The sequence below is a fragment of the Podarcis pityusensis genome, assembly GCF_964106645.2.
Source record: "Podarcis pityusensis genome assembly, chromosome: 10".
Lineage (NCBI taxonomy): Eukaryota > Metazoa > Chordata > Lepidosauria > Squamata > Lacertidae > Podarcis > Podarcis pityusensis.
This window is the reverse complement of record NC_138035.1, coordinates 48,510,329-48,523,942: the sequence shown is the minus strand read 5'-3', so window position 1 is coordinate 48,523,942 and position 13,614 is coordinate 48,510,329. Positions and strand designations below refer to the sequence as shown.

General features: G+C 40.1%; 1 long non-coding RNA gene across 1 annotated transcript in view; it reads right to left on the bottom strand.

Moving 5' to 3' along the window:
• Positions 1-12,099, bottom strand: part of LOC308486097 — a 56,378-nt gene extending 44,279 nt beyond the window's left edge. Inside the window, exon 1 of the long non-coding RNA XR_013990949.1 lies at positions 12,000-12,099. This is a non-coding gene — a long non-coding RNA (uncharacterized lncRNA). The remainder of the gene's footprint in view (positions 1-11,999) is intronic.
• Between the last annotated feature and the right edge of the window lie 1,515 nt (positions 12,100-13,614).

Genomic DNA, 13,614 nt, shown 5'->3' with positions numbered 1-13,614 from the left:
GCAGTAGGAACAACTGTATTTAAACTAATTTTAAAGACTGCAGGGCACAATGACACCTATTTATTTATTTATTTATTTATTTATTTATTTATTTATTTTTCCTGCCTTTATCCCAAATGGAGATTCACCTAAGCCAGAAAGATCAATAAATACAAGTTTTAAAAAATAATTAAAAGTAGTGCCAAAAATAAAAACGCAGCATAGCAAGTAGGGAGATGAAAATGGAATACATTATTTGTTGCATTGCTACAGAGGTGCCTGCCCATCAGACAATGTGGTTAGCATGCCCAATAGGAGTTGCAGCCCACAACAGCCCACAACATCTGGAGAATACTTCATTGGATATTGCTGCGGTACTGAATAATTCAAAAGCAGTCTACAGATGTTAGAAGTGAGAACATTATCTGGAGAGAAAGTCAAGGTGATCTGGTGCTCTAAAGCACCTTGGCACAGGTTTGACATCTAAGGGGCAAAGCAAATGTGGATATACACAAAGAGGGCTGTGGTCTTGTACTTGTAAGTGTTAATAGCAACCACAAGGAGCAGAGGATGATTCAAACTATGACTGTGGTGTTGGAGGAGGAGGAATTTATTGCTTTATCCCTGTGCTGGTATACCCATGAACATCACCACCCATGAAAGCTCTATTCAGCAAGTCTAATTCTATGCACACTCCTATGCACATTTATGTACACACTGAACTCTGTGGGCTTAATCCTGAGTAAATGAAGCCAGAATTGCCCTACTAAATTAAAAAGGTAAAGGTAAAGGACCCCGGAGAGTTAAGTCCAGTCGCAGACGACTCTGGGGTTGCGGCGCTCATCTCGCTTTACAGGCTGAGGGAGCCGGCATTAGTCCGCAGACAGTTTTTCCAGGTCATGTGGCCAGCATGACTAAGCCACTTCTGGCGCAACTGAACACTGAGACCAGAGCAGTGCACAGAAACGCTGTATACCTTACCGCCGGAGCGGTACCTATTTATCTACTTGCACTTTTTGGCGTGTTTTTGAACTGTTAGGTTGGCAAGAGCTGGGACTGAGCAACGGGAGCTCACCCCATCATGGGGATTCAAACCACCAACCTTATGATCGACAAGCCCAAGAGGATCAGTGGTTTAGACCACAGCACCATAGTCAATTTCTTGCAGGACAGCATCAAAATGGCATACCATAACAAATATTCAGCTGTAAGTATATCCCCTTATTCATGGATCATGTTAATCTAAGAAAGATACCAAGTAATATATAAAGTCTAATTATATATATAGGGAACCTAAACAAAACTATTCAGGGACTTAGGCTGCAATCCGAAACACACTTACTTGGGTAAAGGGAAGTTTTTGCCTCTGCACATGAGTCTGAGAATGTTCTGAACAGTTCCCATTGAGTTCATGAAACAGTGTATCCTGACCTGTTCTTAATGCATTGCTGACCACATCTACGGAACGTGATTGTTGTATTCTTTCATGTTATGTTCTTTCAATGTTAATCTTTAGTTATAATTTAATTAGGAGGTTTCATGCCTGTCTAGTTCCAACTCCGTTTCTCAGCCTTTGATCTATCAGTGATAAATGGATATATGTAATTCCCGCCTTGTACCTATGTTAACCAATCAGCAACAAGATGCTTTGTGTTTGTATCAACCAATCAGCCACAAGCACACCTGTGGCAATGTTTGTAATATTCAGTAAAAGAGAGTTCCTGGGGCTTGCCCCGGCAGACGCCTCTCATATGACACCTGCCACTCGTCTGTCGTGATTTTCAACCCAACATCTGGGAGTATTAGCAGAAGTGCTAGACTGCAGTGTTATAAAATTGCCTAGAGACTGTTTTTGTGTTCTCCTGCTCATGCTGCCTATAACACAGTCAGCCAAGGCTCCCAAAATCAGCACAGTGGCATTGCAGTTCAAAAGAGACCACAGAGGGATTCTTTTGCTCTAGTACTGGAAGTTCATTCCACTCCCTGAACTGAAGCAAGAGCAGCCCCAAGTGATGGTCATTCAGAGCAGAAGGGAAACTATGCAACTTTCTCTTCTGTTTTAGGACTAGCTGAGCTGCTCAGCCAACTACCCTTTTACCTCCTGGGTTCTGCTACATCACTGCATCGCCTCCCCACTTCCAGGCTGTCCTGTCTAGCTCCCAACCAGGATGCAAGGTTAAAGGAACAGCATGCAGTTTGCTATGACACTGCCTCCCTACGGTACATCTTCTAATAAATAATAATAAACTTTTATTTATATCCCTCCCTTCCCAGCTGAAGTCGGGCTCAGGGCGGCTAACATAAAATACAGCGGTACCTCGGGTTAAGAACTTAATTCATTCTGGAGGTCCATTCTTAACCTGAAACTGTTCTTAACCTGAGGTACCACTTTAGCTAACGGGGCCTCCCGCTGCCGACACGCCGCTGCTGCACGATTTCTGTTCTCATCCTGAAGCAACGTTCTTAACCTGAAGCACTATTTCTGGGTTAGCGGAGCCTGTAACCTGAAGCATCTGTAACCTGAAGCATCTGCAACCCGAGGTATATAACATTGGTATAAAATAAAATAATAATTAAATTACCTCCTAAAAACAGGTCAGAATCAAATTAAAGTCTAATTAGATGGCTTCCCGCAGGGTTAGGGTTAGGAACAGTAAGTGCTCATCGGCCCAACTGTTTACGCTGATCTTATATGGGCCTGTGAGAATGCTGGAAGGCCTCTTTCATACTAGTTCTTACAATTGCCCTGGTGTATATTCAGTCTTTAACTATTGCAGACTTCCAAGTGCAGGAAATCCTAGAGCTAACTATCAAGTGGAAATGACTAGAAGACCACTTATAGCAGAATTTGTTTGTTTAAATGACATGGTACTATTCATTGCTGAAATGGGCTCTCAGTGGCTTATGACAAAAGTCATAAAAACAATTAAAGAGCAACATAACCAATAAGCACGCCAGCATAAACAATATTCATTAGAGTGCAGTTGTACATAACATCATGGTCACCCTTGGATCAACCGTCAAGTCAAATATGCCAGGGAGAGTAAACATGACAATACTCTAAGTCACACTGAAGCAAAGGCAATTTGTGAAACTCATCAAAACTATCAACTGAGGCATTGAAATGGGGCTCAGTCCCTTTTCACAGCTTAACAATAATAACACACTAAAACCATTTTCTGATTAAATAAGTATTATACAAGGTTAACAGAAAATCTTGATTGGAATTGCCAGCCTCATCGATTAGGTTTAATTTACAATGCAAGCTGAGTAGAGCCTAATTTTATTTAACTTACATTGTCAATTGTAATTTCCCTCATCGGTAAAAGGTCTTTCATTTTCTTATTCTGTATGATTCTATTTTTAGGTAGTCAATGCTGTCAACCAAAAGAGAGTCTTCCAAAGGATTTTGCTCAAAATTGTTTTGTTACTACAAAAGCCCCCTCCTTATTGGGAAAATGTGCTTTCAAAGAAAAAATGACAGATGCTTGAAAAAAATGGCACAATGGAACCTCAGATTTGCTGATTCCAGGTTAACAAAAAAGATACTGAGCTAAAAGCATCTGGTGCTTGACTCTGTTGGGGGTCAACAAATAATTCTACATAAAACACCCACAAGTTCACAAAAACAAAGCACTTAAGAAGTCACAATGAATGCTGGCAAATCACTTGGACTCTTCATTTTATTTACTTGGTCTTTCTTTTCCTTTCTGAAATTTCATGCAAACCAAACTAGAATTCTTTGATACAAAGCCTAAATCAACTTAACTCCCCACCGTATATTCAAGTCTGAAAAGGACAAAGTAGAGCAGCAAAATATAGACAAATCTGACATCTTTGGAGAGACGGCCATTTCTTCTCTTCAGAATTGATTTGGAATTGTGTCCTGGACTAGGTACTACTGGCAACCGGGGACCAAATCTAGCCCCTATGAACTTTCCATCTAGACCCAGTATACCTCTTTCTGCAACAAACAATAACTTCTCTCACAGCATGTACACACAGATGGTGAAGATGATGGTGACGATGCACCTTAGCAATGTTCTTCCAAACTGAGACCAAGACATAGGACTATTAAACTTTCCTTCATGCAGTATGAACAGGAAGAGTAGCACCCCCATAGTTTGCACCTCTTGTCTTTGTCCATGGAGTTTTCTTGGCAGGGATACTGGAGTGGCTTGCCGGTTCCTGCTCCAGGTGGATCACGTTTGGTCAAAACTCTCCACTATGACCTGTCCATCTTGGGTGGCCCTGCATGGCATAGCTCATAGCTTCTCTGAGTTATTCAAGCCCCTTCACCACGGCAAGGCAGTGATCCATGAAGGGGATCACTGCCTCTTTTGAATTATGGTGTTGGCGGAGACTCTTGAGAGTCCTGTGGACTGCAAGAAGATCAAACCTCTCCATTCTTAAGGAAATCAGCCCTGAGTGCTCACTGGAAGGACAGATCCTGAAGCTGAGGCTCCAAGACTTTGGCCACCTCATGAGAAGAGAAGACTCCCTGGAAAAGACCCTGATGTTGGGAAAGATGGAGGGCACAAGGAGAAGGGGACAACAGAGGATGAGATGGTTGGACAGTGTACTCGAAGCTACCAGCATGAGTTTGACCAAACAGCGGGAGGCAGTGGAAGACAGGAGTGCCTGGCATGCTCTGGTCCATGGGGTCACGAAGAGTCAGACACGACTAAACGACTAAACAACAACAAGTTTGCGCCTCTGCTGCTTATGGGCACAAACAGCTCAAGGTGTTGGGGAACAGTACTGAACTGCTCAAGTTCCCAAAGCAAAGACTTTATTGTTGTTGTATTTATTGTTGTTTACACTGTGATGGGTGGGAATTAAAGTGCTCTTTACTTGTGCCTTGGCTTGTGCAGGGGTGAGTCAATGGATGGAGCCCACTTGCTGACATATCAGTCCTCAGTGGGAAAGATGGCATGGGTATGGATTATCTCAAGGACTCTACTTAAGCCCGCCACATTCACAATCAGTTTAAATGGTTTTTTTTCTGATACATTTGGAACACAGAAAGAAGAATCCACCTTCCACCAGGTCAGACCACTGCTTGGACCTTCCCATCAGCATCTTTAATTGAAGATGCTTAATTTGGATGGGCACCCGAATATCTTCCAGATATGCAAGAAACATAAATTAGAAAGCGTTCAAGATTGGGAAGGTATATAAACATATGAACACACGTAAGATAAATGAAGATAACCCCACTCAGTTACCAATATGCCTGATGAGCATTTACTGTTCCCAACCCTAATCCTGCAGAAAGCCATCTAATTAGATTTAAATTTGATCCTGACTTGTTTTTAGGAGGTAATTTAATTATTGTTTGATTTTATACCAATGTTATATATTTGATGTTAGCCGCCCTGAGCCCGGTTTCGGCTAGGGAGGGCGGGAAACAAATAAAAGTTGTTGTTGTTTTATTATTAATTATTATTATTATTATTTCCAAGCTTTTCTGAGTATAGTGATCAGAAGTCATGAAATCTGGAAAGAAAAGACAGGGTTTGAAACAATTTTAGAAAAATTTAAGATGTACTAATCTTAAATTAGTATATCTAAGATGTACTAATTTTAGATGTATCTAAGATGTACTAATTTTATCATTAAAACACATAGAAATATAGTACATAGGTATGTGTTGAAATGGAACAAAGACATGAATACCAAAATTTCATGTGAAAGCTGGGGATTTTTGTTCCAGAAAGGTTCAGATTTCTCAGTAGCAATGAGGTATGAATAAAATTTTATCAAAATGATGACTCAACAGTATGGGACTCAATGGAAAAACAAAATGATGAGTAAAGTGGGAGATCAAAAGTGCTAGATAGCTCATAATGATAATGGCAGCTTTTTCATATGTGGCAAGGATGTAAAAAGAAACAACTATTTTGGCAAATAATAACTGAACTGCTCAGGGTAATGTTCAAGTTACAGATAAATGCAGAGCCGCTGTTGTGCCTATTAAATTATACACAAGGAATTGCAGTACATGGAAATATCAAACACAGATTTTTGTACATAGTGACTACTGCAAGGATATTATATGATACAATGGGAGGAGACAAAGCATTAAAGAAACTTGAATTATTTCAGAAAATGTGGGAGCAATTATAAATTATAAGGTTATCTGAGATGCTGAATCCTTATCAGATTACTAGAGAGAAAGCAAATGGATCCCAACCATTATCTATATCTATATCATCCATCCATCTATCTATCTGTATGTATGTGTACACACACACACACACACACACACACACACAGTGTGTTACAGATATAAGAATAGATGGTTTGCTGCCATAAATAATCTTGTAGATAAAATTGAATTTGTATTTGTAAATATCTATGATTATGTGTCTATATGTGTTATTCTATGTATGTGTACAAATCTAAATATTTTTAATTTAAAGTTGGAAATTGTGCTAATGAGGGATCTATGTGAGTGTGAATGGATATATGTTGTGCATATGTATGTACACGTATTTCAATATCTATATAAGCATAAATAAAATTAGTATTATATAGTTATATATTCTATTTTATTCTATTCTATTCCCCATTGTAGTAGGGGAAATTGTTTTGAAATATTAAGCAAAATTGCATTTAAATATGCATTCTGTATTAGGAAAAAATGCATTAAAATGCTGAAGAAATTTCTGCAGGACTTTTAAATAATAATAATAATAATAATAATAATAATAATAATACTAACAGCTATGGAAATGTAGTGATCTGAGCTTAAGGTTGGAAAATGAGAAACCAAGAGAGAGAGAGAACATTCACCCAATCCTTAGTGGCCAGAGGGTCACATTTGTTCCCTGGAGCCTGAGGTTTCCCACCGCTCTTTTGGAGATTGACATGGCATTTGAATTGTGCCCTGAGTACAATAGGTTTAGCTATGCTGAAGGGAAGGCAATGTGAAGAAGAGACTTGCTGTGGCGATAGATGGAGTCAGTTTTATGACTTAACATCATCCTTAGGGAATCAAATGTGTACGGATGAATACTTATTATGGCAGTCATTATTTATCATTTCCAAATCTAATATAAGCTGTTTGTTCAGACACAAAATTCAGAATGAAAATGTTTCACTCTCTGAAGTGCTGACACTGTGTTTATCAGGATTCCAATAAACAAACACGGCTTTCAATACCTCTCTATGCAGCTGACATTTCCAGCAAAGATATAGTTCTTTATGGGATCACGGTTGTTGTTGGGAAAAGATGACAGTCAGATTAAAGGCTTTCCAATGAAAACTTGAGTTTTATGTCAAGACAAAAGCGGGAAGGGGGGAGTCTGTTTTATTTCAGGCCAGCCATATTAATCTAGGTGTATTATTAGGAACGAAGCAAACCCCAGAAATAGTTGCAGTCTTTCAAGGCTGTAACATAACCATTTATTATGTTTTCCCCTTTGGATACGTTTAGCAAGTGCAGCTTACCTCCAATTAATAGTGCTGAATTTTTTGAAAACAAAAATGGGAGAAAAATAACTCAATCCAGGTATTAGAGCTTCAGGTACTGGGGTTTCCACAAAAGATGGAATAAAAACGAAGGCAGACTTCTTTTGAAAAACAATACTCACATTCTACTCATATAGAAGTTTAATATGCTTCCATGGAAGAACGGCCTTTTGTGTTTCCAGGAATATAAGAAAGGATTTGCGAGCAACTCCCATGCACACTTTCCATGCTCAAAATGCACCAACATCAAATGCAATAGATGCTATTATTTGTTTCCATTGAACAAAAGGTTGGAATGCACTCAGGTTGTTGAATTCATGCTGGATTTTAGAGTGGTGCTTCTTGCAAAGTCTCCTTTATTTCTCAGGGCCCTAAGTAGCCAATCAAGAGCTTATACAATGTATAGAGCAGTGTTTCCCAACCTTGGGTCTCCACCTATTTCTGGACTCCAACTCCCATCATCCCTAGCTAGCAAGATCAGTGGTCAGGGGTGATGGGAATTGTAGTCCAAAAACAGTTGAAGACCCAAGGTTGGGAAACACTGGTATAGAGCATGTTGCACCATGCCAAAGGACCATCTAATGCAACATCCTGTTCTTACAGTGGCCAGTCAGATAGCTATGGGAAGCCTGTTCATTCCCCCCCCCCCAAGGGCTGGTCTTAACCAGCCTCCATAAACACATTCCTATCTTTTTGGGCGTGCTATGGTCCATGGGGTCACGAAGAGTCGGACACGACTAAACGACTAAACAACAACAACAACAATCTTTTTGGGGGTCCTGTCCTTGCAAGTGTAAACCTGTGGAAAATTCTCCAGAAAGCAAGTCTCATAGTGGTCTGAAGCAGATAGCAACAGCAGGCCACTCAAAGGTTTTAAACCAGAATAAGGAAACATATCCATGTCAGACATATGTCTTTCAGCACCATGGACAAGTCCATTCAAGGGATCAGGCAACTTGGTCTTAACTCAACCATTATAGCAGCCTTTCTCAACCTTGGGTCCCCAGATGTTGTTGAACTACAACTCCCATTACCCCTAGCTATCAAGGCCAGAGCTCAGGGATGATGGGAGTTGTAGTCCAACAACATCTGGGGACCCACAGGTTGAGAACCACTGCTTTATAGGAACAGACTACATTTCCTAGGTATCATTACCTTGCTGGAGAACAGAATTAAAAGGAAAGCACTCTTTCCTGGATCCTGGCACTCTGTTGCCTCTCCATCATCTCACATCAGAGAAGCGGCCAGTGATAGTGGGTGAGCTTGAGAAAGAAGGGGGTCTTTGAGGCTGCCCTCTCAGGGATTGCAGTCACTGGATGTCCCAGATCAGGAGTCTCCAGCACATGAGGTCCTTTGTTGCTGATTTTAGTCTCAGTGTCCATGTTACTTCCTCAGAGACAGTGTAAAAAAATAATTTTAGAGACAAAAATTTTGAAAGACACATTTTGGTGGTGCTAATTGACCTTGCCCAATAATGAGACAGAATTTTCAGCAGCTAGAGCCACTTGGATCATTTCTTTTGAAGAGTCATAGCATGCAGCTGCTGCAACAGAACCATCGCCTACACAGCCATGTGTGCTGAAGGTAACACCATATGGACCTCCAGTATCTCCTTTTAGCATTATCCATTTTGAGAACATGAATCCACCTACATTTTCTATGCCACCTGCTGTTAGTGTTGCTGCTATCAGAACACGCGTAGCTGCCGCGGTCAACAAAGTTCTTAAGCACCAATGGGACTGACTCTGCATTTGATTTCCTTATAGCCTTATGAAAACGATGTCTGTAGCAATGCTGCTGAGCCCCCTACTGCTGAACAAATTCCAACCGATAAAATTCTCCATACCATTTGGCAAGATCATATAGACAACCAAGCTGTGAGACGTCTCACAGAGCAGTTTGGAACTCATTCAAACAGATATTGCAATAGCGCTTCTATCTGAAGAACAGAGACAACAGTGAGCCCAAACTGAGGCCCACCCATGGAGGTTCAGACCCAATAATACAGCATCCCATTTCAAAGTCCTGTTTAGGGGCTCCACTTGTGCAACAGGAAGGGTGGAGCAGCTGCACTTACAACAAAAAGCCTCCTGGTACAACATCTCCATAGACCAAGTCCTGAGCTTCCTGCTGTTCAGCACTAACCATAGCTCTATTAAGAGTTTTGCTTCCATAGGAAGGCTGCACATATGAGAGCAGAGCCAGACTGTGCCTGCCAACCCTATCGATGACATCACACACCATTAGCCTCACCCTTGAGATTTGCATGTTTAGCACAGGCTTCTGAAAAGAGAAGTCTATGTGCATGCAAATAAATTGCTACGCAGTCAGGAACCCTGGTCACAAAGTTCCTTGATGAATGTTATTTCCTTGTTGGAAGCTAGAGCTCTCAGTCAGAAAACAACCCATCTCTCTCCACTTCCTTCTACTCTGTCCTTATACAGTTAGCTTGGAAAATGTAATGGTTTTAAAGAGACCAACAATCTGAGCCCAAGTTCTTTGGGACCTCTAAGAGCTTCAGAATGCCTTGGAGAACACCTGCTTCACCTTGCATCTTGAATCTCTCCAAATCAGCATTATTCAGCTTAAAATTCAGTATTTGTCGGAAATGCATACCCCTATAATATGCACATGGTCCCACTCTCTCACCATGAGTTTAGCCTACACAGGGAGACAAACTTCTGACAGTACTATTGATGTGTCTTTGGATATTTATCACATACATCCCCAAACCTGGGATGACAACCATCCTTCGCTGGGCAACCCACTGAGAAGCAACCATGGAGGAGAGGAAAAGGAGAAGCAACTGACAGTAAGTATGTTTGCATACAGTTCCAAGTAAGCAACTTGCAAGTGGCACTTTGCCCAAAAGATGCCAAAGTGAAGTGTATTGGCAGAAACTCCTTAACAGTTTGTTCTTATTGCTTCTAGGTCCCTTAACACAAATATAGATTAGGTAGCTCTGCAGCTGAAATGAAAGACAGTTCATTGTGCCCCTTCTTCAGAGTGATTTTTTTTAAAAAAATACTTAAAAACTATAACAATTATATTATTACTAAAAACTCAGGTATTTGTTTTAACAGTCCCATGAGAAATGAGGACAAACTGTTAATGTTTATTGAAGTGTTGCTAAGTGCTACATAACACTTAAGCAGTGCTGAAGGACTGGCACTTGTGCTATATTAATCATATTATGTCAATCATGGGTAACATATGGTATTATAATTTCACCAAGCTTGTTTACAAAAGATGTGAGCAGGTGCTATTGGTTGAATGCCAAATGTTTGCGTGCTTTACCAAAATGTTCTCTTTCAAAAGTGTTTTTCAGTCAGCCAACAGTCAGAAAAATATTAAATGTTAATGTTTTAAATATTTCATATTTAATAAGGCTGTGTTGGCGGTGGCATTTTTAAGAACAATATTAACTGAAAGTGAAAGATTTCAGTACTCTATCAAACCCAATAAATTCTCAAAACTGGACGAATGGACAACTCAATGGTATTTGTGATTCAGCAGAAGTGAATGCAAACTGATGTACACTGAAGCAAAAATTGCCACTTCACATTGCCACTGCAGAGGTCTAAATTGGTTGTTAACCATCCAAGGGTATCAGTGAAAATGTCAGCTCAGTATCTTCAGCAAAGAAAAAAGGCAGATCCAGTTTGAAGATACGTAAGAAAGTGACTGAAAATAAACACATTATCACACCATTAGGACTTATAGTTCTGGGGGGAAATGAAGATTTAAAGGAGGGCAGGAGCTCAACAGTGCTTACTGTAAGGAGAGACAGTTAGTATCTCAGATTGATAGAACTCTAAGGCTACAATCCTATGCACACTGAGCTCCTGGGAATAAGGTGCATTGAACACTGCAGGACCTAATCCAGAGTAACATGTATAGGATTATTCCCAGAGAATGTTAGGCAATACATTCAAAACAACCCCCCAAAAAAGAACTTCATGTACTTCAAAGCATATGGAATTGATAAATGATATGATATGATAATATCTTTTTTTTATTATTATTCCTTCTAACAGGAAACTCTGGCTGTCCACTTCCAGAGACAGAATGCTAAACTAGTTGGAAGTAGGAGGAACTAGGAAGGTAATTATTTTGAGGGTGGTTTGGATGCAACCATATATGTTAGAGCATGGGTAGGCAAACTAAGGCCCGGGGGCCTTCCAAATCTGGCCCACGGACGGTCCGGGAATCAGCGTGTTTTCACATGCGTAGAATGTGTGCTTTTATTTAAAATGCATCTCGGGGTTATTTGTGGGGCATAGGAATTCGTTCATTCCCCCCCAATATATATATATATATATAGTCCGGCCCCCCACAAGGTCTGAGGGACAGTGGACCGGCCCCCTGCTGAAAAAGGTTGCTGACCCCTGTGTTAGAGCAACACAACCAATTAAGTAAAAGAGGGAGAGAGAAGAAATCAGAGTTCTTTATCTAATAAACACTGAAGATGACCAAAAGTAATATACCATTATATAATAACTGGTGGTAAATACAATGCCAGAACACAGGCTTTGATAACTTACCAACCATTTCTCTGGTTCATTTCTCATTTCAATGAGATTTTCAGTGAGGCAATAGGACTTGCATACATTTTGTGTTCAGTGTTGGTTGGAAAACTTGCAAGGAGGAGCTGCAAGAGAGAAAAAGGGGCTGAAATACTCAGAGAGCTGGAATGTGCTAGAGAGCATGGATTGATACTGAAGCAGTAGCTAGAAGACCAAAAGGGTCGCAGAAGCTGGAATGAGAGATGCAAATTGATGGTTAGTGAAACAGCCTGTAATTGGCATAGCTGGATCTCTATTTAAATTTTATTTGATTTTATGGGTTACCATTCAAACTGCAAAAGGTTGTTGTTTTTTTCAAAAGTATTTTTCTGAGAAACTATTTAACTTGTTGCCTTACTGAAACTTAAAGTAAAACCAAAGTTTGCTTTGGACAAAATAGAGGCATGGTCTTGTTATTTACCCCATGTTACAGTGCCATACTACTCTGTCCAGTATAGGGAGTAGGTTGAGATACTTCAAGTCCAGAAGCTGATTCGTTTAGGTAGCCAGAGAAAAATGAAGATATTCACTTGGTGGCGGCAGCAAAGCTACAAAGAAGGTGGGGTGAGCCTAGTTTTGTCTGTCTCCCTCCCCTCTTTTTGTGCAGGCAATACCACACCTTCCAAAGCATTAAGCTAACTCATAAGGACTGTTCAGCAGCAAAGCATAAAATGTATAATATTACATTTTTGGTTCCCAGAATCACTTCATTAAACCCATACTGCATTATAAATTTCTGCATCTTGAATAAAACCAGTCACAAGCCCAAAGGCAAATATTACAGCTTTTGCAGGTTCAAACACACGATGCCTCAACAGTTAAATCCAAATACCTTTAGATATACAGAGTACAAAAAAATCACTAATAATAAAATGCCACATGTGTTTTTGTAAACAATATGAAGCTACTCCCTTGAGGCAAAGATACAAAGGAGGCAATTTTGCAACAGTGAAACTAAGCAGAGAGGGCAGGAAAGATAAGGAGAAAAATTAATATGGGAGAAAGTAAAATCCTAGGTTAAGTGGAGGAGCCGGTGATAATTGCAAACAGCTTATTTTGCACACTATGGCGAAGATATTAGAAGGGCTTACCCAATTAAGCAGTAATATTTTCTATCCCAGAAGGAGCACAGCTGGCCCACATTATTTTTAGCACGTGTAATATTTTGCTTTCTTGAGAATTATGATGAACCGCAGTAAAATGCACAGTGCATACGGCCATTAGCATATGCTCTCTGCTTTCTCTCCTCCCTAGCAAATTCAGATCAACAGAGGAATCTTTTAGCAGGCTGCAAGCTGTTTGACTCAAACCCCAGAACTGTTCAAAATTAGATTCTTGCTCTAGTACAAAATTCCAAACAGAAACATCTCTTTTTCACCCCCGCTGAATATATTTATCCATTCTACAAACTGCCTGTAGCAGTTGTTTTTACATTTCTTCCCCTGCTGATGTACAAAGATAGCTAGATAGCCACAGTTTTTGGGGTGTAACCTTCCTACCATATTCTTAACCTGTTAAATTGAATTGTGGTTTGAGGCATGTTTAAAAACAGTTCTTCCTGCCTTTATAATGGATGTCGTCTCCCATTTGACAA